The sequence below is a fragment of the Xiphophorus maculatus genome, chromosome 13 (assembly GCF_002775205.1).
Source record: "Xiphophorus maculatus strain JP 163 A chromosome 13, X_maculatus-5.0-male, whole genome shotgun sequence".
Classification (NCBI taxonomy): domain Eukaryota; kingdom Metazoa; phylum Chordata; class Actinopteri; order Cyprinodontiformes; family Poeciliidae; genus Xiphophorus; species Xiphophorus maculatus.
Window position 1 is genome coordinate 8,936,184 of NC_036455.1, and position 23,044 is coordinate 8,959,227.

Sequence of the window (23,044 nt, forward strand, 5' to 3'; positions counted from 1 at the left end):
CAGGAACTAAATGCAGGACTGAACAAGCAGGAGGTCAGTGCAGAATACTAATGAACTTCATGTCACAAAAACAAAACCTGAGGCGCTGCCAAAGCAGCGAGTCGGCCGACAGAAAACATGCAACATGAAGTTAGACGCCTGCAGGAAAACAAGGCTGTGCAGCCAGAAAGAGAGGATTTTAAAAACCGCTGAACGAGGAACCGGGAGGATAAAGCAGCGACACCAGGTGAGTTTATGAGGAACGGTGCAGGTAGAGGATCTGAGGTAGAGGGAATACGCCATCAGACGGGAAAAAAACTGAAATTCAGATAAAGAAACTGAAATCAGGAGCTAGAAACTGATCAGAGCAAAAAGAAAATCCAAACTCTTCTTTCTGGCAGACGTGAAGAAAAACAGCAGAATTCCCCAGACCACTGAGGCTGGCTTTAGAAGGCCTCTGAATAATTTATGCTAATATTTCTGTGTCTCAAAAAACAACAGTTTTGTCTTTTTGCTTTCATTTTCACAGTTTGACTTCATAAAATCATTCTCACTGAGCATATTAAAGCTGCAGTCTGTAACTTTTATAAAAAGAAAAAGTTGTAACTGTCACCGTCTCTTGTCAGTGTGTTATGAGGCAGATAACTTGTGAAAAAATAAATCTCCTCCACTGCCTCTCGTGCTACCATAGCTGTTTTTGAAAAATCCCAGTCAAAAACAACCAATCAGAGCTGGTTGGAGTGTCTTAGCGCTGTCAATCAGGCTTGTGTACGCGCAGTTTAATGTGGTCATGCTCAAAAGTGAATCAAAAGAGTCGACTCCCACTTTTTTCACTTTTGGTGCTTAGCTCTCACTCTCAGTGGCTCCGCCCTGGTCAGAACTTTGTTTTGATTGGCAACATGGCGGCTTGTCTAAACTTCTTCAAATACTCATGAAGAAGAAGCTGAGGCATTATATTTACCTGCACTGAGGACAGGCTGGCTCTGTTTCTGTCATGAATCTGATTGGTAGATTTTTTTTTCTCAGTCTTTTGTTCATTTGTTTTTGTCTTTCAGTACAAAAGCCTTAATTTCGTAACAAAACAAACATAAAATTAGGCAAAAACAAAAAAACAAAACAAAACAATTTATTAACATACAAAACATTCAGATTTTCCAACTTAAGCTGAAATATGAGGCGACAGACGATAATCTGTTTATCCACCGTCACCAGTGGCCATGCTAATTAGCCTTAGCATTCCTGGCTATCAAGGAAAAGCTGTAGCATAGCAGAGAGCAAGAGGGAGGGTGTAAGCAGCACGTATACAAACATGATTTACAGCGCTAGGACTCTCCTAAAGTGCTCCAATTGATTTTTTTACAGATTGTCCGTCTCGTACCGTACTACCATGACAGAGTGACAGTTTTATCAAATATGTAAAAAATATTTATTCTTTCAATAAAAGTTACTGCAGCTTTAAAGACTAATTTATTTTTTAATAAACTGAAGGTTTCAGTTCTTGAGATCCTTAATTTTTCCAAGTTAATTCCTGATCCTAAGTATCTCATTCTGAGGCTCCTGATAAATATGGTGGTTTCTTCGCTTCCTCAGACTAAAATATTACGACCCATGAACAGGTTTTTGGTGCTTTGGTAGCTCTGGTCCCAGTTTAATTTAACTGGGTGGTGGATTGTTGGTTTCAGGTTGTGTTTGTGGTGATTTTTTCTAAATAAATTGGTTTGGTGTGCAGATTTGCACCCACCTGCTTCAGCAGGTTCTGTTAAGTGGAGCCAACCTTTGTCCTCTTTTCCTGCTTTGAGCATAATGGGTAATTTCTGCAGCAGCATGGAGTGCTTTCAGTGTTCTCAGAAAGCCAGGCTGTGTCTTTAAGTCTGTGTCTTTCAAACTTATTTTTTCCCTCACGCTGTTGTTCTCTTCCCAGCAGCTTGTGGGTGGGATTGTGGGTGTCGTTAGTTTTAAACACATCGTTTTGGCAAGAAGCTTTTTATTTCCTTCCCACATGGAGATTAAAGCCAAATTCAATTGGCTTTAAATTTTGTCATCTCTTTTTCAGGCTCGGTTTGGAGCTCCAAAATCAGAAGGTGAGAAATTAAATGAACATTAAGCTGTTTACATGCACAGACAGTTGGATTACAGGGGATTTTGTTCTCTTGAAACTCAAGTTTGTGTCTGGTAAGTAAAAGAAATAAATGCATTTTCTAGATTTTTCTGTTTGGACTCATTGTCCAACATGTCCTGAAAGGTGAACCTAAACCTCTGCAAAAATTACCACATGGAGTTTTTAATATAAAATGTCATGAAATATCACTTTACATGCGTCACGTAACGCTAAACTTGATTAGTTTGAACAAGACAAGCGCAGAACGTCTGTGAAGGATTTGCTGAGTCTGTGTATTCAAACTCCCTCCTGCCATCCTCGTTAATATTTCACTGCCGGTTTTTCTCTCGTTCCTCATTTTCATTCCGTTCACCTTCAAGTTTCCCAACTTGTTCAAGAACAAAACAAAGGAGAAACCCTTGAAAGACAGCTCCAATGCATCAGAGTGGAGTTAATCCCTTAAAACTGATGTTTATCACATCATGTGGTTATTTACACTCTGTGCTGTTTTATGCTGATTTATCATAGTGGAGGTTAAACACACACACACACACACACATCCACACACACATTGGAGGATATAAAGTACCAGAATCCCTCCAGGCTGCAGCTGCTGCCTCAGAAAATGCATGAAAGCTGAAAAAAAAAAAAAAAAGTAATTAGATTTGATGGAACAAATCATGCTGACCTCAGAAGTGTCACTCTAACCGTAAAGACTCATCGCAGCCAAGCGAAGCCCGGAGCCTTTGAAGAACCATCTGCGTAAAATCAAAGAAATGTAGAAAAGTTCTGGGAGAAGTTCAGAACCGGGCTGAGCTCGCTGTTCTTCTTCAATCTGTGTCAAAGTGATCCTGAGGCTGCGGTTCTGCTGCGGTTCTGCCGTGACATGACGGGCAAGTTGTGCTAACGGGAAAGTTAAAGGGTCAATCCGCTGATTTTATACGTCAAGGTCAGTTTGCTCAGCTTGCCTGGTTTAACTTGGTTTCTGGATGCTGCTAACTCAACAAAACTTACATTTACTTTCATAAAAAATATGTTTCTGTTCTTATGTGGCATATTTCTGAAAAACGTCACCATGTCGTGACAGCTTGTTATGAGACAGATAATCTGTGAAAAGATCAATCTTCTCGGTCTCCTACTATTGCCGTCTGAAGAAATGAATCGCTCCCGACCTAAAACAGCCAATCAGAGCCAGGAGGAGGGTCTTAGCGCTGTCAACAAACCTCGTGTACTCACTGAAAACAATTTACCGTTACAGAAAAAACCGTTTATCATGAGCGGTGGCTATGCTAACTAGCCTTAGCATTCATGCCAGCCTCTGCTAGCTGCAGAGAAAAGGGGGTGTAGAAGCGTGATTGCATGATTGACAGCGCTAAGAACCGCCTCTTGGCTCTGACTGGTTGTTTCTAATTAGCACTTGGAGAAAGCAGAGGAATATGTTCACAGATTATCTGTCTTATACCAAACTGAACAAACATGTAAAAAAATAAAAATTTAAAGTTACATACTGCAGCTTTAAAGTAAAAGTTACAAAACTTTCAACAGGAAAATTTAAATCATCATGAGGTCAAAAAATAGTAACTGTGAGCTGGTTGTTTAAAATATTAAATACATTTTTAGATCTTAATCTATCAAGGATTTATGGTCGTACTGGATAAAAAAAATTTTTTTACACATATACACAGAATAAAAACAACCAACTTCTACCCAAAAATACCTCAACGTCCAGTTAAAATACTTCAAACTGATTAAGCTAGTAATAGTTGGTGAGTGACATAAAAAGCATAACAAAAACTAAAACTGTGAAATGGCCTGTAAATAACAAACTGACGCAGTTATATCACAGTTCAGTGTGAATATGTTTATTTAAAAAACTAATTTAATTGAGGAATTTGGAATTAGGAAAAATTAGCGCAAGACTAGAGCAACAATTGGTATGTTTTCAAACAGTCTGTTCACAATGCAAAGCAGAAGATGACAGCATTATTTTAATATAATTTACTAAATAATGTCATGAATTAGGAGTCAATAACTGTTTAATTATTAAAACCATAGCAACTGATTGGAGTAATAATCCACTTGTAAACAAAATGTCTCAAAGAGAAATCACTGAACCATTTCTGACTGATTCATATTTGTTTCTACAGTTTATAATATCATTGGTTGAAGATATTCAGTGCACGTCAAGGCAGCTCAAGCCTCCTGCAGCTTTTCACTGTAAAAACTGTGTGGGAGTGGGAGTGGGAGCGGAGGAGTGGGAGACGAAGGACGTCAGTCTGTGTGGGAAACCAGCTTCTGCAGGAGCTCTGAGCAGATTCTTAACCTGAACAAGATTCTTGTTTCTTACATTAATTCAATTCATCATTACAGGTATGATTTTAATTTGAAGGTATTTCAAAGTGTTCAGGATTGTTTCATCAACATACTGAAACAATTATGTTTAATAGGAAAAGATTAGTGACCTAAATACAACAAAAACCCTTACCTCTCCACATCCTTAAACTGTATCTTAACTTTTCTTTTTAAAATGGGATTGCAGAGCAATGTATAATCACATAAAACTCAAAATATGCCATTTGGCCTCGGCTCACGTTCATCACTTCCACACAAATAAAGCAGGAAACAAACTTCTGTTCACTGAATCTGGAGAAAAGAAAGATGCCTAAGCTTCAAGCAATGCAGTCTTATAAACAGATATAGAAAACCAATAAACTTGAGTTTACCATCACAAAGAGAGAGAAGAAACTTTCTTTCTTAAAACACAAGATGAGAGAAGAATATATAGTGGAAGGCACAAAATTCAGAGTTGAAAATAAAATACTGTCGACTGTACGAGACGTTGCTCTGTTTGTTTGTTTCCTCACTGTCACAGTTTGCATTCGACAGACAAACAGATGCTTTATAAGTCCCAGAAAACAAATTATTTTCTCACAGTTGTATTAAACAGTGTTTCCCAGCCCTGGTCCTCCAGGCTCACTGCCCTGCATGTTTTAGGTATTTCCTTGCTTCAGTCCAGCTGATTTCAATTGATCACTGATTAACAGGCATTTGTTGAACTGCAATCAGTTCAATCAGGCACATTAAAGCAGGGGAACCTCTAAAACATGTAGGACAGTGAGCCTTCAGGACCAGGGTTGGGAAACACTGGCATAAAGCAACTACCAATATAAGAATAAATATGATATTAAAGTTTAACACAGTATTTGAAGATGATCCATTTGGGTCAAAACTGCTTCTAAAAACAACAGAAGCACTTAAAAAAGGAAAGTTAATGTTTTCTTGTGTCTGTAAAATGAGCCGTTTCAAAAACCTCGAGAATGTAACCTCAATAATCTGGAACTAGAACTGGGTTGCTAGGTAACGGGCTGGGGTTGCTAGGTAACGGCACAGTGCACCTTGCCAGTGGAACAAGAACTTTTTCATCAATATTAAGGAATTATTTACTTAAGACAAGCCTTTATATCTGGCTAAAAAGTTACAGATATTTGCAGTAGAAACTAGACCAAAAATACGCAGCAAAAAGAATTTGTGTTTTTGCAGTGTATTTATTATTTTTTATATATATATCTTTAACTTTAAAGAGTGTTTGTGTCTTGTTATGTGTGTGTTTTAGCAGTGTTCTACTTTCTTTCATGTTTTTAAATGAAATATTAAAAGAAATAGAGTGTGTTTGCAATGGGGGCCGTTGTTGGCCCAAGGCACCAAACAGGTTAGGACCACACCTGCCGGCTAGCTCTTAGTCTGCACAAAGATTTAAACTAAATCTGAGGTGTTAATCTGAGAGACGGAAAGCACAAAGCTTAGATAGAACAAAGCTTTCTATAAAATCAGCTTGTGATGAAGTTGTCACTATCGACTGGACCGACTGACCGGTTCATCTGTCTGCAGAACCGAGGAACACCAACACGTTTTCTTTAATCTCTTAAAGAGACGGAGAGCGCTGGAGCTCAAAAGTGTTTAGAAAAAAGAAAACACTAAACTGAGCTGTAAAGTGACGTGCTAATCTTTACAATCTCTATGTTATTGATAAATCTGTAAACCTGCAATGGCCGCACCCGTCTAGTTATTATCGAATTCTTTTAACAAACCAGCTGTCACTAGTTTCAGATGTTGTAAATTTAATGAATCAACTTGCAGAAGTTTAATTTTTCATTTCAGGAAGCCGAGACAGGAGGAAGAACAATGAATAAAACTTTGGATTATTCATTCAATCAATTTACTGCTCCGCTGTTTCTACAGTGTGTGTGTGTGTGTGTGCGTCTGTGTGTGTGTGTTTGTCCGGCTTTCATGCAAGACAGAATTCAATTAGAAGATGATGTAGTTTCACTGAGCCTCCAGTTTGGATTTGACGGCACAGAGATGATGGAGTTTTATTCATGCAATTAACAATTCATTTCTTACCCTCACACACACACATTCAGATGTCTGTTCTGCATACACACACACACACCAACGCACACACACACACACACCCACACACCAAAGTGCGACACGCTCTAGTGTAGAGACTATTTATTTGTGATGCCAAAACAGCATTTTTGATGGTTTTTGAACTAATTATCTATATACGTACAAAAATGTAATTTGTAGAATTTTGTAGAGAACAAAACTGAATGTTAGAATATAAAGCACTGAAAATATTTCACATTTTGCAAAAGAATACACAAAGCCTTCTTTATAATAACACATTAATGACATTTTGGTAATTTTTACTCCACTTTCTTTATCTTGCCATGCAGGTTTGTAGAAAATAAATAGATAAATGAAGTAAGAAGCAGGATTTTTTCTCATTTTTTGTGAATTAAGGATAAATGTTACATATGGTAAATTTCTGATTGTTTTCCTCTGAGATCGTTTAAGATGTTCGTAAGCCTGATTTCTCTTTTACTTTTCCCTCCTTGCTATATTAAATGGTGTGTATTTATTCACAGAGTGTGTGCATCATACTGCTGGTGTCTTTTCCGAGCTTTCAAGTTTTTTCAAAACTTTTTTCTTTACACACATTTCAAACGTTTTTTTACATTTCTTTTTTGTTTCTCTTAAAAATTATAATCAAAACACCCTGTGTGTTAACCTCACAATCAGTCTTCCCCACCATCCTCACACATAAAGTGACTGAATTAGAAGCAAAAAAAAGTCAGGGACAGAAATAAATTAAATATAACACAATAAAGAGTTTTTTGTTCTGACTGGTTGATTTTTCATTAGACAGGAAAACCCTGCAGTTGGAGTGAGATTCAGGTTGACAAAGCACACAGTTGGACATACAGATGATTTATGAATTGACATGAAATTAACTGTTTTACTAAAGTTAATTATTAATAACAACAGCTCACAAAATAGTGAAAACATGACAAAAGGTCGGTGTTTATTGTGCAAATGTTTTCTGAACAACACACGGTGTGACCCCAGGCTTTTTTACTAGTCGATCCGACAGAAATCTGAGAAAAACTTAATACAGAAGAGGATTATGGCCAATAAAACTATCCAGACAGGTTTTTATCAGAATTCTGAGAAAAAAAGGTACAAATTCTCAGAGAAAACTCAGATTCTTACGGGAAAAAAATCTTAAAGAAAAATAATTCTAGCACTGTTGCCTTGCAGCAAGAAGGTCCTGGGTTTGATTCCCGGCCCGAGGTCTTTCTGCATGTTCTCCCTGTGCATGCTGGGTTCTCTCCGGGTTCTCCGGCTTCCTCCCACAGTCCAAAAACATGACTGTCAGGTTAATTGGTCTCTCTAAATTCTCCCTAGGTGTGAGTGTGTGTGTGTGTATGGTTGTGTGTCTCTGCGTTGCCCTGCGACAGACTGGCGACCTGTCCAGGTTGACCCTACGGTGGCCGACAGGTGCAAATGCGCAGCAAAAGAGAAAACATGCAAACAAAAAAGAAGACACCCCCGAATGAAATGCAGCAAATAAAAAGAGAGACGCAAACACCCCCGAATGAAATGCAGCAAATAAAAAGAGAGACGCAAACACCCCCGAATGAAATGCAGCAAATAAAAAGAGAGACGCAAACACCCCCGAATGAAATGCAGCAAATAAAAAGAGAGACGCAAACACCCCCGAATGAAATGCAGCAAATAAAAAGTGAGACGCAAACACCCCCGAATGAAATGCAGCAAATAAAAAGTGTTGAAAACGGAAGTGCTCCAGACCACTAGGGGGAGTCAAAGAAAATAGTATTCATTTCTATGGGACCAGATGCAAGATTCAGAGAAAGAAATTTGAAAGAAAGTAAAGGTATCTCTCTGAATCTTGCATCTGGAAAGTGTGATTATTGTGAGAAGTCTGAAACAATAGAGCATGTTATTTTAGAGTGTTGTAAGTATGAAGAAGAGAGAAGATGCATGCTGAGAGAGTGTGTAGGTATTAAAGAAAGGTTTAATTTAATAGAATTTTTGAGGAGAGATTTCGGGAGTAGACATATTCAAATAATTATTCGGTATCTTAAAAAACAAAGCTATTTCATAGGATATGAGTAGAGCAAGTTGGGTGTGAGTGTGTAAAGAATATCAAAGAGGGGTATATAAAGCTATAAGCAAGTTGGATAATATAAGCAGGTGTGTATGTGTGGGGGTATGTTTAATCAGGAGTTAATGGAGGGAAAAGGTAGAAAGTGAAAGTTTATAGACCATCTCGAACCACACTCCATACTGGTAAGTGGCGGTAATGCTACTGTAAGTTTGTTGCCAACCGCCAATAAATACCAAGAAGAAGAAGAAGAAGAAGAATCTTGCATCTGGTCCCATAGAAATGAATACTATTTTCTTTGACTCCCCCTAGTGGTCTGGAGCACTTCCGTTTTCAACACTTTTTATTTGCTGCATTTCATTCGGGGGTGTTTGCGTCTCTCTTTTTATTTGCTGCATTTCATTCGGGGGTGTTTGCGTCTCTCTTTTTATTTGCTGCATTTCATTCGGGGGTGTTTGCGTCTCTCTTTTTATTTGCTGCATTTCATTCGGGGGTGTCTTCTTTTTTGTTTGCATGTTTTCTCTTTTGCTGCGCATTTGCACCTGTCGGCCACCGTATGACCCCGCCTCTCGCCCAGAACGTAGCTGGAGATAAGCACCAGCACCTCCCGACCCCACTAGGGACAAGGGTGTAAGAAAATGGATGGATGGATGGAAAAATAATTCTGAGAAGGAAGTCAGAATTATGTGTTTTCGTCCCTAACTGTCTTCCGTAGAGTTAGCAATGTCTCCACTGGCGCCACTGTAATTGTGACAATCTCTCTGTTATATTTAATGCAAAGCAGCTGCTGTGAAATACAATATTAATATTTGGAGGAAATACATTCATCACTGTAACACCTACTTAGTTCAGGCACCATTAATATTACATTGCTCAAAAACTGAAATATTAAAATAAACATTGATTCCACAACCTGTGTTTACCAGCTGAGTTTCGCTTTCTTTCCTTTGAGTATATTTTTATGTTTGTCTCTTTAGCTACTGTACACTCTGGGCTATTTAAAGGCACAGTACAGCCTTCTCAGCATGTGATGCTGCAGCCTTGAATGACAACAACCCCCTGACTTTTCCTGCAGGCAGAAACTGAACAACCACTGCAACATCACAGCTCACACAGAGAGAAAGTGCTGCGGGACTCTGCGTGGACCTCCTGCTGCATCAGAGAACCTACACATATTCCCTCTGACTGCACTGTTAAAGCCTGACATGAGGAGCGAGCAGCTATGAAACGCACACAGACGTGTCTGTCTTCCCGGATAAGAAGCAGCCGTCTGCCCGTCAGCGGCGCCTGGACAAGAGACACTTTCTGAAAGTCAAAGACGCAATCATGTAAATCAGGACACAGTTGAGGTTCCCAGCCTGTAGAATCGGAAATACAGAAAGAAACAGAGCCAGATGACAACCAGGAAACAATTATTAGGTAACATGCAGAACATAAGGACTTCGACACAATGGCTGTACAGCAACTTCATACTAAGTGACAAAATCGGTTCTCATTAGCTGCTTTTCCGTTACAAAACTTTCTCTATATTCTCACACATGTTCACAATTGCGGTAATGAGAAAGGCCGATAAAATCCCACGTGAATAAGTTTCTTCATGCAATAAGTCATTAAAGAAACATGAACCTCCAGCTACTTCCTGTTTTCGTCTTTTCCACCAGTAGCAACATCCGGTTGTTGATTTGAAAATAGTTTTTTATATATGTATATGTGGGTTTCCGTTAAGCAAATTTGCCATCGTAAATAGCCAATAAAAATGCAGATAACGATGTAGATGTGTGAGCAGAATTGCTTGATTTTGTTCGCCTGCCAAACTCGACACCAGGTCCAGGTTAAACTATTTTACTATTTAAAGAATCTTTATTGATCAGATGGGAAGTCTAAAACAAACAAATGAAGGAGGTAAACAACACTAACATGAAAATACAAAAATACAACACTTACCATATTTTAAAGGTATTTTAAACGAATACCTGCTAAATGATTGAATTTAGCACTTTAGTATGTTAGCATTAGTTTTCTATGTTGATATAGCGTTTTAGCTTTAGCTGTAGCGGAAGTAATGTTTATTGTTTTTGCTTTAGGATTAATGCTGCTAACTTTTTTTTCTAAATATATATTTATTGTTTTTAACAAACTATTGTCAACAAAGCAGCAGTCTGGACAATTATCAGGATACATTACATACAAAAAGTTGATTCGAGGTCAAACTATTTTAAGAGAGTGAAGTCTGATTGGTCAGACGTTTGTTGCCATGTTTTATGCAGAAATGTGGATATTTCACTTCAACTCGTCCGCTTCCACGATCCGACATGAATACTTTTGAGGAACGTTTATCCGATGTTTCAGGGAATTATACCCATTTGTACGGTGGTTCACTAAATAACTACCATAATAACACGTTTGTCAAATGTTGACATTGTTGTTCATGGAGGTGGCTGCCCGTAGAAAGGTGTGACTGCTTCCTGAAAGCAAAACAGAGGAAGTAGGAACCAGGTAGAGCCGTGAAGACATTCAGCAGGTGGTTGTATGACAGGTGTGTGCTAATGTGAACGGTCCGCTCTACTTATCATGTCACGTCAAAGGTGACCGATTATGTTTCCTTGAACAGGTTAGAAAAGATTTATGAGCTATACAAAGCATATTCATTACATTTTTTGCACAAAATCATTCTTATATTCTATTTCTAGGTTGGTCTCGTTTCAGAATGAGATGTCACTTTGAATTCAAATAAGCTGCTGCTGGACATGCCCCCCCTCTACTCAATGTTTACACTTGCATGTGAAAATGGCTGCAAACAGATGCACAATTATGCAATTGTATGTCTTAGAAAAACAGAAGTTGAGCCTCCTGTACAACCAACGAGAATGCAGCATGTGGTTTGTGGATGGTAAGTTAACAACAAAACTCTTGTCTTTTCCAGCAGCCACTGTACAGAGATACAGCAGTAAAACCAGCTGACCAAACATGCTGGAGCTCAACTTGGGTTGCTAGGTAACGAACTGGGCTCAGCTAGGTGATTTGTGACGTTACATGCCGAAGGGTTTGAAAACCGGAAACATTGACTCACTGCCAAAAACCAGCTGACTGTTTTTATTTTTGAGCACTTGGGTTGTTTTTAGAAGCAATAGAAAAAAAAACAAAGTACAAATTTAGCATAATCGATCCTCTTTAAACTTCTCCAACTTTATCCCTGATGTTCTGTGAGGTACGGTTCACACTGCTGAGTTGTGAATATTTACAACTCTAGTTACATAAAACAAACAACATTTACTCTTCTAGGAACACTTGTACATTAGCCCTGAAGCCAAAGGCAGCAAATAAGCTTTTATTTACATGCACTGCTGCAGCCTAAGCCTTAAGCCCATATTAATCTTTAATTCATTAAAAAAACAACTGAAATATACACAGAAAACACTTCAACCTTAATTGTTTTGAACATCACTCCTAAGTAAGTCAATGTGAAGCAATTTGAATTACTAAAAAGGTGAGTAAATCACTCCACAACAATCCCTTTGCATTAACCTCCCTAATTTATTTTTATGCATGCAAAATTTCAAACACACAGATTAACAATGACTTCATTTTTCCCATTAGCATGAGACTGCTTAGCACCGAATATGTCACCAAGCAATGTCATGGGTTAATAGGCGTACGAAACAGAAATGTGTGTGTGAGTGTGCTGTGGATTAGCCCAGGCTGCGATTTGTCAGCAGACTCTGTGCGAGTCAACACTTGAACTTTGTTCCCCTCCGTCGGGAAAAGTCGGATTTGTTGCCAGCTGCTTCTGACAAATGGCTGTTAAATCCCAGCAAGGTGTTTTTTTGTGCGGCTAAGTGTTACTGTAACCAGAGCGATTCTTCACCAGGCGAAGGAATGAAGCTAAAGGACTTATAGTGACTATACGCTGCTTCGCATGCATCACCATCGGTGATTACTGCTAGTATTAGCAGTGACACCCACTGCGTTATTAAAAAAATCTTGTACATTTGGTAACTAATATGGAATTATCAAGTTGTTAATATTAGACATGCATTATTTGGAATATTTTGGTTCACTTCCATGAAAATTGCAATTGCAGAAAGAAATAATAGAAAATGACATAGGTCTATATAACTATTAAGATTAAAGCTTTTCAGATTAAACAGAAATTCCAGGAAAATGAGAATATCCAATAATCTGTGACCGTTTGCTCAAATTTGAGGATGCAATTTAAGAGATTATTTTCAAACTTTCTGAGCTTTTTGGAAGAAATTTTGTATAGTTCTGTGCAGTCCTGTGACGTCAAGCTTTCTTTTTTACAATCCATCCATCCATCCATCCATCCATACATCCATCCATCCATTCATCACAAAAATGATTTAAATTGTTTTCGTTACCCGACGCTCGTATCGTCAGCTCTGCCCAGAAAGTGCTTTGCAATTAAAAATCTTTTAAATGAGGTGATTGTTGAATTAACATTTTGAAATAATTTAGCATTTTTTGACAACAAAATGAAAAAATAGTTAATGGGAGAAACCATGTTGCAAAATTAACCTTATTAAAATGCAGCACAAAGAAGAGGATCAGCAAGCAGATGTAATTTAGACCGCAGGGAGCAGATTGCAAATAATACGGAATAATTTCTAATAATATGCTAATTGGCAGAAACATCATCCATATCATTGTTGTTCAATAATTTATTATAATGAGTGATGAGTGAAGGTGCTGCTATTTACTTTTCCATACCTCCTATCTTGTTCTAATTCAGTTCCTTTTATATATTTTTTATTATATTTTTGTCTTTTTCATATATATATAATGTTTAGTTGTTTCTGTTGATATTCTGCTGCTGGAAGCCAAATTTCCCAGAAGAAGCTTCCTGAAGGATTACAAAAGTTCAATCTATTTTAATCTAATAAGTTTTTCAAGCATAAATCCCAGATATTTCAGATTGCTTTTTGTTCTTCATGAATAAAATCATTTGAAAACTGTATTTATTTTTTAATCAGGGTATATTTGTATGATTTTGATCAAAAGAAGAATAAATCTGTAAGAGTGGAAATACCTTTTCACTGCACAGTACTTAGAAATGTCAGAAAAAAGACATTTACCTCTCCTTATAAAGAGATCTTTTGTTTTCTAATAACGAATGATGATATAGGTGGGCCAGTACCCAAAAATTATAGTAAAGTAAGAATAGCACTACTTCAAGTAAAACTAAAAAGTAAAAAAAAATATTTGGGAAGAAATCTACTCAAGTGCTGATTTAATATTTAAAAATCACGTATTCAGACGCACCAAAATATACTGTGAAGTGGAAATTTTGGTATTTTAAAGACCAAAATGAATAATTCAGAAAAGAAACAAAAAATAGCAAAATTGGGGAAAATAAAAAAAAATTCAGTTTCTTTCAATATAAACTTATGAACAAAAACTGAAGGGTGTGTCTAGTGACTCTTTGGTTAAAACATGTTTATTTCTCATTTGGTGGTTAGAAAATACAGAAATTTTACTCAAGTAATAGTAGAAATACTTTATAATAAAATTACTCAATTAAAAGTAAAAGTATAGAGTATTAAAATTACTCCTAAAAGTAAAGTTTTTTTCAGAAAAATTACTCAAGTAGATGCAACTACCCAACTCTGCATAATATAACTTGAAACTCCAACTCGTAGAAAAGACACACAGGGCCTGAAATTCATGTTGGCACACACACACACACACACACACACACACACACACACACACACACACACACACACACACACACACACACACACACACACACACACACACACACACACACACACACGCATAAACACCCCCACACACCTGTCATCTGTTAACCAGATTGTAGCTCAGCGCCGCCTTATCGGTGCAGAGCGGACCAAACTGTGTTTGTGATGAAACAACGCTCCATCATCATCACCATTACATAACAATTGCTATTGACTGCCACCATTTTCTTATTACTGACAAGCGTATCTTTATAGGTGTGTGTGTGTGTGTGTGTGTGTGTGTGTGTGAATGACTCATCTTGTGGGACATTCAACTATTTATATTCAGAGATTTGGGGGGGAAATAAGATCCACCCGACTATCAGCCTGCAGGAAGGGGATTATTTAAAGACAAGGGGAAAGTACCTCTGCATGTCAGTTAAATGTCAAACACAACAACGCCACTCTAGCTACACGACTCACAATATCCATGTTTCTGTCTTTACGGTTTAGAGCCGGAGAACCAGGCGACCCTGAAAGCTGCAGTTTTAGATTAACAGACAAAAAAATAAAAAAATAAAAATGTGCCTCTCAGGCCATTTTACCTCCTCTCAGTGTTTTTTCATGATTGCCACAATGGGCTCTCATAGATTATAACCATGGCGACAGAAAGAAACAGCAAAAGCAATAATGGCCCTCTTAGTGAGAAAGAGCAACAGGTTTTATCAGACATTAAAAAACAAAAACTTCCACAAACACAAATGGGTAACACTGTATTTGAACTGGTCATAAATATGACTTAACTCAAAGGAGTCTTCATAAATATTTATGCAAATTTGCATTAAAAGTGGAGCTGTTAAACTTTTAAAATGATGTAGCTTTATGTTATTAAAGCTAAAGTTTAATCAGTAATACTTTTATAACAAATTTATGTCAGATCATGATTTCTTGGTTAATATCAAGTTGTCATAACAAAGACATTTTGAATAATGTCAACTTTGTATTAAAAGTGTCATGATTTACCGAATGACACTTTATGACAACAGTCATAAATATTTATGAAGACTTACTCATGTTTTTGACGGTGTCATGGCAATCTTATTCACAACCCGTCAAATAAAGTGTTACCTCAATTAATGAATTCCCTCCGGACCGGACGTCATGCTGCTAGCACTTAGCAACAACTCAGAGGGGAAGTGAGAGCGCCGCCCAACGCCAATAACGACTCAGTCGGAACGCGATGCATTAAATAATAAAACATAATTTAATGAAGGGCAGGTACATTTTCCTCGAGGAATTTTAATAATCGAGGTACTCGAATTATTCAAGGAATCATTACAGCCCTAGTTAAGAGTGTCGTTATTTACTGAATGATGCTTCATGATAACAGTCGTAAACATTTATGAAGACTCCTTTGTGTTCGTAACAGGCTATGTTTACGACGGTGTCATATTATGCACACCCTTCAAATAACGTGTTACCCACAATTATAAATTCTAAATGGATTCTCCTCATTAAGGGGGGAAATGTATGCTTTTTACTTTACATATATATGTTTTAAATTAGTGTAAATTGTTTAAATTTAAAGTTTAAATTGTTCCCTTCTGCTTCCAAATAGAATTTTTTTTTCCTTCCAAGAAAGCCTGGATCTATTTCTGCAGCATTTGGTCCATTAATCCCAGCAGCTGGTGCTGGAATGTTGCTGGTAACACTGGGTAGCTGATTGATATCACACACATGATGGAGTCAGCACACAGCTTCAGTCATTACAACAGAAACCAGCGATCAGGACTCAGACCTGAACCTTCAGAGCCACATAAAGACAGTTACAAAGCCGGCCTTCTGTCGCCTGAAGAACCTCTCCAGGATTAAATGACTAATGTCCAAAATAAACTTAACTGATGGATTGAAAGTTTATTTAAAAGTGCGGCGATAGCCGTAAGAGGAAAGATTCCCATGGGGACAATTTAAAATGACATTTGGTCGTCTGTTGTCCACTTTTGTCTGACTGACTTTATAAAATGCTGCTGTGATGGTGGGAGTAGTTTGTGCTAAAATGTTACATGAAGGTATTTTTACTGCTAAACGCATGAATTTGGAGACTTGAGGTTTCCAAGCATACTTATTTACAGAAAATATGAGTCATAGTATCCAACAATAGATTCAACTTCCATAAAGTACAAATTTGGAAATAGAATTAGTGCAGTTACTCTGTAAGTAAACCTAATTTATTTACATTTTACTACCAATTTCCAAAAGTTTCCTGTTTTTTTACACGGCCTGCTTTTTTCTAAAAAATGTTTTCCAATTGTTTTGTTTTTGGTAACTTCAACGCGTAGAAAAATATCACCTGTTGAAAAACATAGGCTCATTATGTGAGGTTAAAATGTTTTTCAATAACAAAGGTTTAGTGGGACTTTGCATTTTTGCTGAAATGTCCATCCAAATAAACATGGAAATGTTAACATTTCCAGATTAATCCAACTGTATCAAAGTAGATTGTCTGCAGCCTTAACGTCTCCCCTCTACATACGTTTTGTTGTTTAGGAAAACAAAAGTTTTTTAACACTTTCTGAAGCATAATATAAAAACAGTTTATATGGACAATACATCTGTAGATTATTGATAAAGATTACTACCGGTGAGTTTCAAAGCTGGTGAGGCACTGACTTAATCATAATCAGATTTACGAATATCGACCCCCTGCATGTTATTGTTTACATAAGGAAATTTTGCGCATGCGGACAAAGCTGCAGGGCAAAAAGACTATTCTTCTACATGTCATGCACAGGCGCGCTGCCGCCGTAGAATAACTCTGTTAACTCAATGAAACTTGGAAATTAAGTTATTATTAATTTCGTGCTGTGCTCCACAGCAAAGGGAAACACCGTTAAAGTACAACTCAAAACCACGTCTTTCTCGCTCTGTGTACCAGCGCAGTTATGCGCAGGCTCGTTGCCATAGCAACTGACAACGGCACAATAAAACCCCACTCAGATATTTCCCACACAAAAAGCAGAACATTCAGTCTGTTGCAGTGGTATGGTTTTAATGTTTATTTTACGATTATTGATAAGTGATTCCTGAGGTAAGAGGAGAAAACTAAATATATCGCTGCACGATATGGCTAGCTATAGCCACTGTATGGCTAGCTCCATGGCTAGCTCGCTGTTACTGTCTCTTACTCTGCAGTTGTGGAGTCACAATGTCTGGGATCATGAGCGCCCCCTGCCATGAGGCAAGAGAACTGCCTGCCTCACCTCGAATCTATTCTCTGCCGTTTCTGATCGCTCCTCAGCACACAAAACACGTTACACACACAGTTGGTGACAAAAAACACTGTACATTATATAGATAAGCTAAATTATGGAAAATCAGTTCATATATTAAATGTTTTTTATCCATTTTATTGGCGACGGACAGACGGGAGGAACATACTCCCGCAGAATAGCAGCCAGTGCAGTTAGCCAGAGGTTGATCAATCCCAGGTGAGGTTGATCAATCCCAGGTGAGGTTGATCAATCCCAGGTGAGGCTGATCAATCCCAGGTGAGGCTGATCAATCCCAGGTGAGGCTGATCAATCCCAGGTGAGGCTCAGCTCTCTCCTGTCTCACTGGCGATTTTGAAGAAAAAATAATCAATTGGTTAAGCTAAATAAAAAATAGGTACTTTATAGTACAAGCTACAGGGTGATAATAGCAATATAAATGATTTTATCATCATTATTTAAATGATCAATTAAATAATGATATTATTATTTAAATAATAATATCGGGAGGCAGGTGAGGCTCTGCACTGATTACTACATAATACTAAATGTGAAATTAGAGCCGTTCCTTTGTTTGGAGGTTAAAGGAGAATTACTACCACAGCGTTATCCATGCTGATTATCTTGTTCTTTTGAAGTTTGAACTTTAAGGCACATATTACTGCCACCTGCTGGAAGGGAGTGGGTATTACAGTGTTTCTGATTAAAATCCTGGATGCTACAAATCTGATCATCTTTTAAAAAAGAAAACATTTGGAGCGTCGATTAGAGATGGAAAATAGGAAAACTTTTAACACTTAATTTCCCCTTAGGATCAATAAAGTATTGTTTAATTGAATTACAACTCATACAAATTTATTATTATAATATTATGACTTATTTCTGGTATTTCTTTCTTGGCGTGGCCCTAATACTCTGTCGCAGTAACAGAAAGTAAAATGTTTTTTTTGTAGAATTATTTCCAATAAGCTGAATTTTGTGCTTGTAAGGCGACAAAATGTAAAAATCTTGTTGGTAACTGAATACTTCTCCAAGGTAACATAGGATCCAGTGTCCTGGTTGCACTGCTTTAATAAAATGTAATTAAACAGCGCATTAATCAGCGGCCGCATCGATTTCCGCTGCTCCTTAGTGTCTGAAGAGCTTCAGCTCCACCACTGGATGTGTTTCTAACTAGAGGAAGTGATTGTTGCCACAGTGACGCCTGACAGCTTGTCAATAAGTCGTCCCAGCAGGTAAGCCGGACAGGGACAAGCAAGAGACCAACGCTGCCCACAGGAAGCGCGGGAGCAGGGAGAGGAAGACAGACAGCGGGCCAAACATTAGGACGTTTTTCTGCTCTCCGCTTTTCAATTTAGCAGCCGGCGCAGAGGGAGCGGCGCCCAGCTGCGTCCAGACGCAGGAGGATGATTGCTGAGCTAATAGTGGACAGAAAAAGGCTGGAGTCAGAGCAAACATGGCCGCCGTCCAGATGATTCTTATTGTGAGAATCATGAGAACAATCTATTACCGTCAGCGTTTTTTTATGCCAGAAACATGTGTTCAACATTAAGGCTTGATGACAGCACTTCTGATCTTATTTATTCACTTTTTTGCTTTGCTACTTCGTTGTCTCCCACTGTTCATGAAGATATTCGGAGTGTGAAAGTGACAGCAGGGTGTTGAATGTTTTCTGCTCTCACTTTCTAAGGCTGACGCTTTGGACTCGTTTTCTGTCTCTCCACACTTCATCTCGCTTTACTTCACTGCTGTAATTACTTTCTCTGCGTCTCATCTCACTGTTGATAAAATCTATTTATCTGATGGCAGGAAGTGTTTTGGTGTCAATGCCTCTCTTCATCCCTCCATCTGTCCATCCGTGTTTTTTTTTTTTTTTACGCCGTTTGTCTCTTGCTCTGTTTCAGGTTTGGTTGTGATTTTCCGGCATAAACAATCAGTGGTGACAGCAGGCTCCCCCGCTGCGTCTGCACACATCGCCGACGTCTCGACTGAAAGAAAAAGAAAGAAAAATGACCCCCGACTGCCAAACCCGACACACAATCGACACCTTGAACGAGCAAGAGTCTGTGCGTAACGAAGGCCCCGTCCAGATTAATCCAACTGTATCAGAATAGATTTTAAGTCTCACCTTCAACACATTTTTTGTTGTTCAGGAAAACAAAGGTTTTTGAACACTTTTTGAAGCATAATATCTTACAAATTTCAGTTTTTATGGACAAGATATCTGTAGAATATTTAAAAAAAGATAACTACATAATATTAGAAATGAATAGTAACTTTGTTTGGAGGTTTAACATACCCTGCAGTTGTTAGAGGAGGATTGCTTAGCACAGCTTTAGCCATGTTGAGCATCTTGTTCCTTTGAAATCTGATCATTTATGCACATATTACTGCCATCTGCTGGAAGGGAGTGGGTATTACAGTGTTTCTGATTAAAATCCTGGACGCTACAAATCATATTGCCTCATCAAAAAGCAAAGAAAGAAAAGATTCGGAACGTCATAAACCCCAGACAAGGTCTTTGCATGTTAGTGGAAAACTTCATGTACTATTAGAATACAAAGTCTTCTGTTTTCTGCCTCAGAAAGTTTCACTAAAAAGCTAAATCGCTAAAAACAAGAGGAAATCCAAAGTTACTTTATCAACTGATATGAATTTAAACAAGTGGAAAACAAAATTCACCTTAATTCACTAATTTTGTTTTGGTCTGGAAAGATTTCTAAAATATTGGAGAACAACTATTATAGAATGTTTCCTTTAGCACATTGGAAATATTTCATCAATGTGCCCAATTTCTCCTGATTTTAACATTGTTTTTAACAGGAAGTGGACAACTGAGAACCACAAAAATAAGCAAAACAAATAAATGGCAACAAAAAATGTTTTATAGTAGATTTCCAGATAGAAATATAAAAACCCTTCACAGCTCACACATACGGAAGACAATTAGTGCAACTAAAAAAATCAGACTATTTACCCAAAATTCCGCATTCTGGGACATTTCTCTCAGAATTTTGACTTTTAAAATTGTGAATTCTGACTTTATTCTTCTGATTCTATGAAAATCCAAACATTCTTAGTTGTATGTCAATTATGTTGTTAGTATATATATATAAAAATAATTACATAACTATTTATTCCTTCTTGTAGAAATTCAAATGTCCGAAGAAAGTAAGAATTTTGAAACTAAAGTCAATTTGTTTTTGTTATTGTCCCCAATAGTGTTCCATACACCATGGAGTAGCAAAGAGCTCAAATTTTTACCAATCAAATCTCCAAAATTCACATATATAAAAAATTTGAATGTTTAACATCTAGGTAAAATCACAATTAAAACCCTTAAAATTATAAAATTGAATTCATTTTAAGTCATTTTTTGGTCTAGAATAGATTCATGTGGGACAAACATGCGATCGTTTTCACTGAACAACTTTCAGTCTAGTCAACAGTAAATCTGCAGAAAAAGCGTTGAATGTGACAAAACCAACGAAGCGAGACGTAGAGAGAAAAGAGAGCGATGCTCTCAGACATCCTGATGTTCCAGTTGGACGATCGTCGCCCCTTTTCAACGGCCTGAGATGCAAACATCGTGTCGTCTTCTCCATACGTCTCTCACATGTTCCTGATGTTTTTAGTTTCTGTATTTGCTTTATATCTACATTTATGGACACTTTCATGAAGGTTTTTACTGCTTTTTTCAGTTAAATCATCCTTTTCTTTCCTTCTGTTAAACCTATGCACTCTTTCACTTAATTTAGATTTTTGTGGTTTACGTTTCTTCTCTGGTCATTTTGCAGATATTTTGAGTTTTTAGCCTCTTCCCTCTTTTGAAATAATTTTGCCAGTCTTCTGACTCTTTACCCCTGCAAGCGGTTTCTGTTTCCTTTTTGAACATTTTGCCTTATATGTTCATAAAGTCTCACTTACACACATTATAGGAACCGGGAGGAAGAAACATTTATTTTTTAAATCAGGGATTTTTAACTTGAATGACTTCACACACAAACAGAAATATTTCTGGTGTTGTGTGGGGATTTAAATCACCAGAGACTGATAGAAATGCAACATAGTCAAGCCTTTTTATTGCTTGGAGCTGAAGAATAATAAACATTTAGAATATAAATAGAATCCAGATTTCTGTGGTTTTTCATGCAAGCAACTTTAAAAACAAAAATTTTATTTTGGGACATAGTGCTTCATTAAGTTAGAAATGTTTGTAATTATTTAACACAAAACTGGAACTGTACCATTGGAAAAAGGAAGATCTGTAAAGATGGAAACCTGATGCTTCAGTTGCATCATTTTTCGTGTGGTATCTGTTTTTTTCACATCTCGATGCTTTAATTAATGGTTGATTTGTGTGAAGTTTTACTAGGAGCAATATCCTTGCCAGTGAAAGTCTTAATAAAAAGCAGTAATGACAGCATGCGTTTCCCTGGAGGAATCCATCATGGACAAAGTAAGAACATTTTCTACCATCTCTTTGTTTTTAACCAACCTTTCACAGCTGACTCAATCAGATCAAAGATGTCACATAAAGTTAAATTAATAGTTTGGCATTATAGCTGCTTTTCCACCGACTTTATAATGGTGCAAATTGGAATTATGAAAATAAATTTGCTTTATGGAAGCATGCTAATTTTGAAATTTTGCACTAGGATGAGGTGAGTTTTTGTTGTATTTCGCAACATTTTTGTTGAATCTGGACTCGTGACCAATCACCGGATGTTTCTACTGGCGGAAACGACAAAGAACCTGACAGGAAGTGGTTGGAGGATGATATTTTTTATTGACTTGTCTGAACAAACTTATTCACATGTGATTTTAATTGTGTTTCTTACTGCAATTGCAAAATTGTGTTTTTTTCTACATTAGATGAAATGATGAAAATAACAATTTAAGGAACAGGAAATGACAGAAAACCACAGTGAGAACAATAGGAGGATCTGACATGACATGATGAGTATAAAAAAACAAGGGACTTGATTACCTGATGCAACACAGGCAAGTAAATGAGCAGATCTAAAACAACGGAAAGGGAAAAACTAACACTAGAAATCAAGAAAACAGAAATAAATGTAACACAAGATGGAACCAAACATTCAAAACGAGCAAACTAAACTCAAGGTCCAACAGATCATGACAAAAGCGAAACCTGTCTGTGTCAGGTTTGGACTTTTACCAGAAAGAACTGCTTTTCTTCAAGTTTCTTAAAAAGAAATCCTTATAGAAAAAAGTCCAAACTACTTCTTATTCCTGCAGATAGCGGCCGATATCTCCAAAATGCAACAAGGATGTGACCTGGCTTTGATTGTTCATTTAGAAACTTTGAACAGAATTATTTTTAATCAAGTGAAATTTTTAATATTGATTGTTCATTGTGTCAAATCTTGAATGTGTACTTGCCTTAAATAAGTACAGTAGATTTCTCACAATCTGAAAAATGCTGAATCCATTTTTATTGGCTTTCTTATGTAACCCCAAGTCCTTCTCTGATTGGCTAATCAGTCCCTCATGTTAACTCCTC

At 37.3% G+C, this 23,044-nt stretch overlaps 1 protein-coding gene and 1 long non-coding RNA gene across 3 annotated transcripts in view; one reads left to right on the top strand and one right to left on the bottom strand.

The window, feature by feature from the left end:
* LOC102228728 (cortexin-3-like) overlaps nucleotides 1–23,044 on the bottom strand; it is a 30,980-nt gene that overhangs the window by 1,830 nt on the left and 6,106 nt on the right. Inside the window, exon 2 of one of the 2 annotated variants that reach the window (XM_023344573.1) lies at nucleotides 2,667–2,713. The exons of the other annotated variant lie outside the window; for it this stretch is intronic. The gene's annotated coding sequence lies outside the window, so the exon portion shown is untranslated. The remainder of the gene's footprint in view (nucleotides 1–2,666; nucleotides 2,714–23,044) is intronic. 2 annotated transcript variants of the gene reach the window in all.
* Nucleotides 110–10,191, top strand: LOC111610410. Its single transcript, XR_002753650.1, has 3 exons — nucleotides 110–226; nucleotides 2,033–2,060; nucleotides 9,625–10,191. It is a non-coding gene; the product is annotated as an uncharacterized LOC111610410 (long non-coding RNA).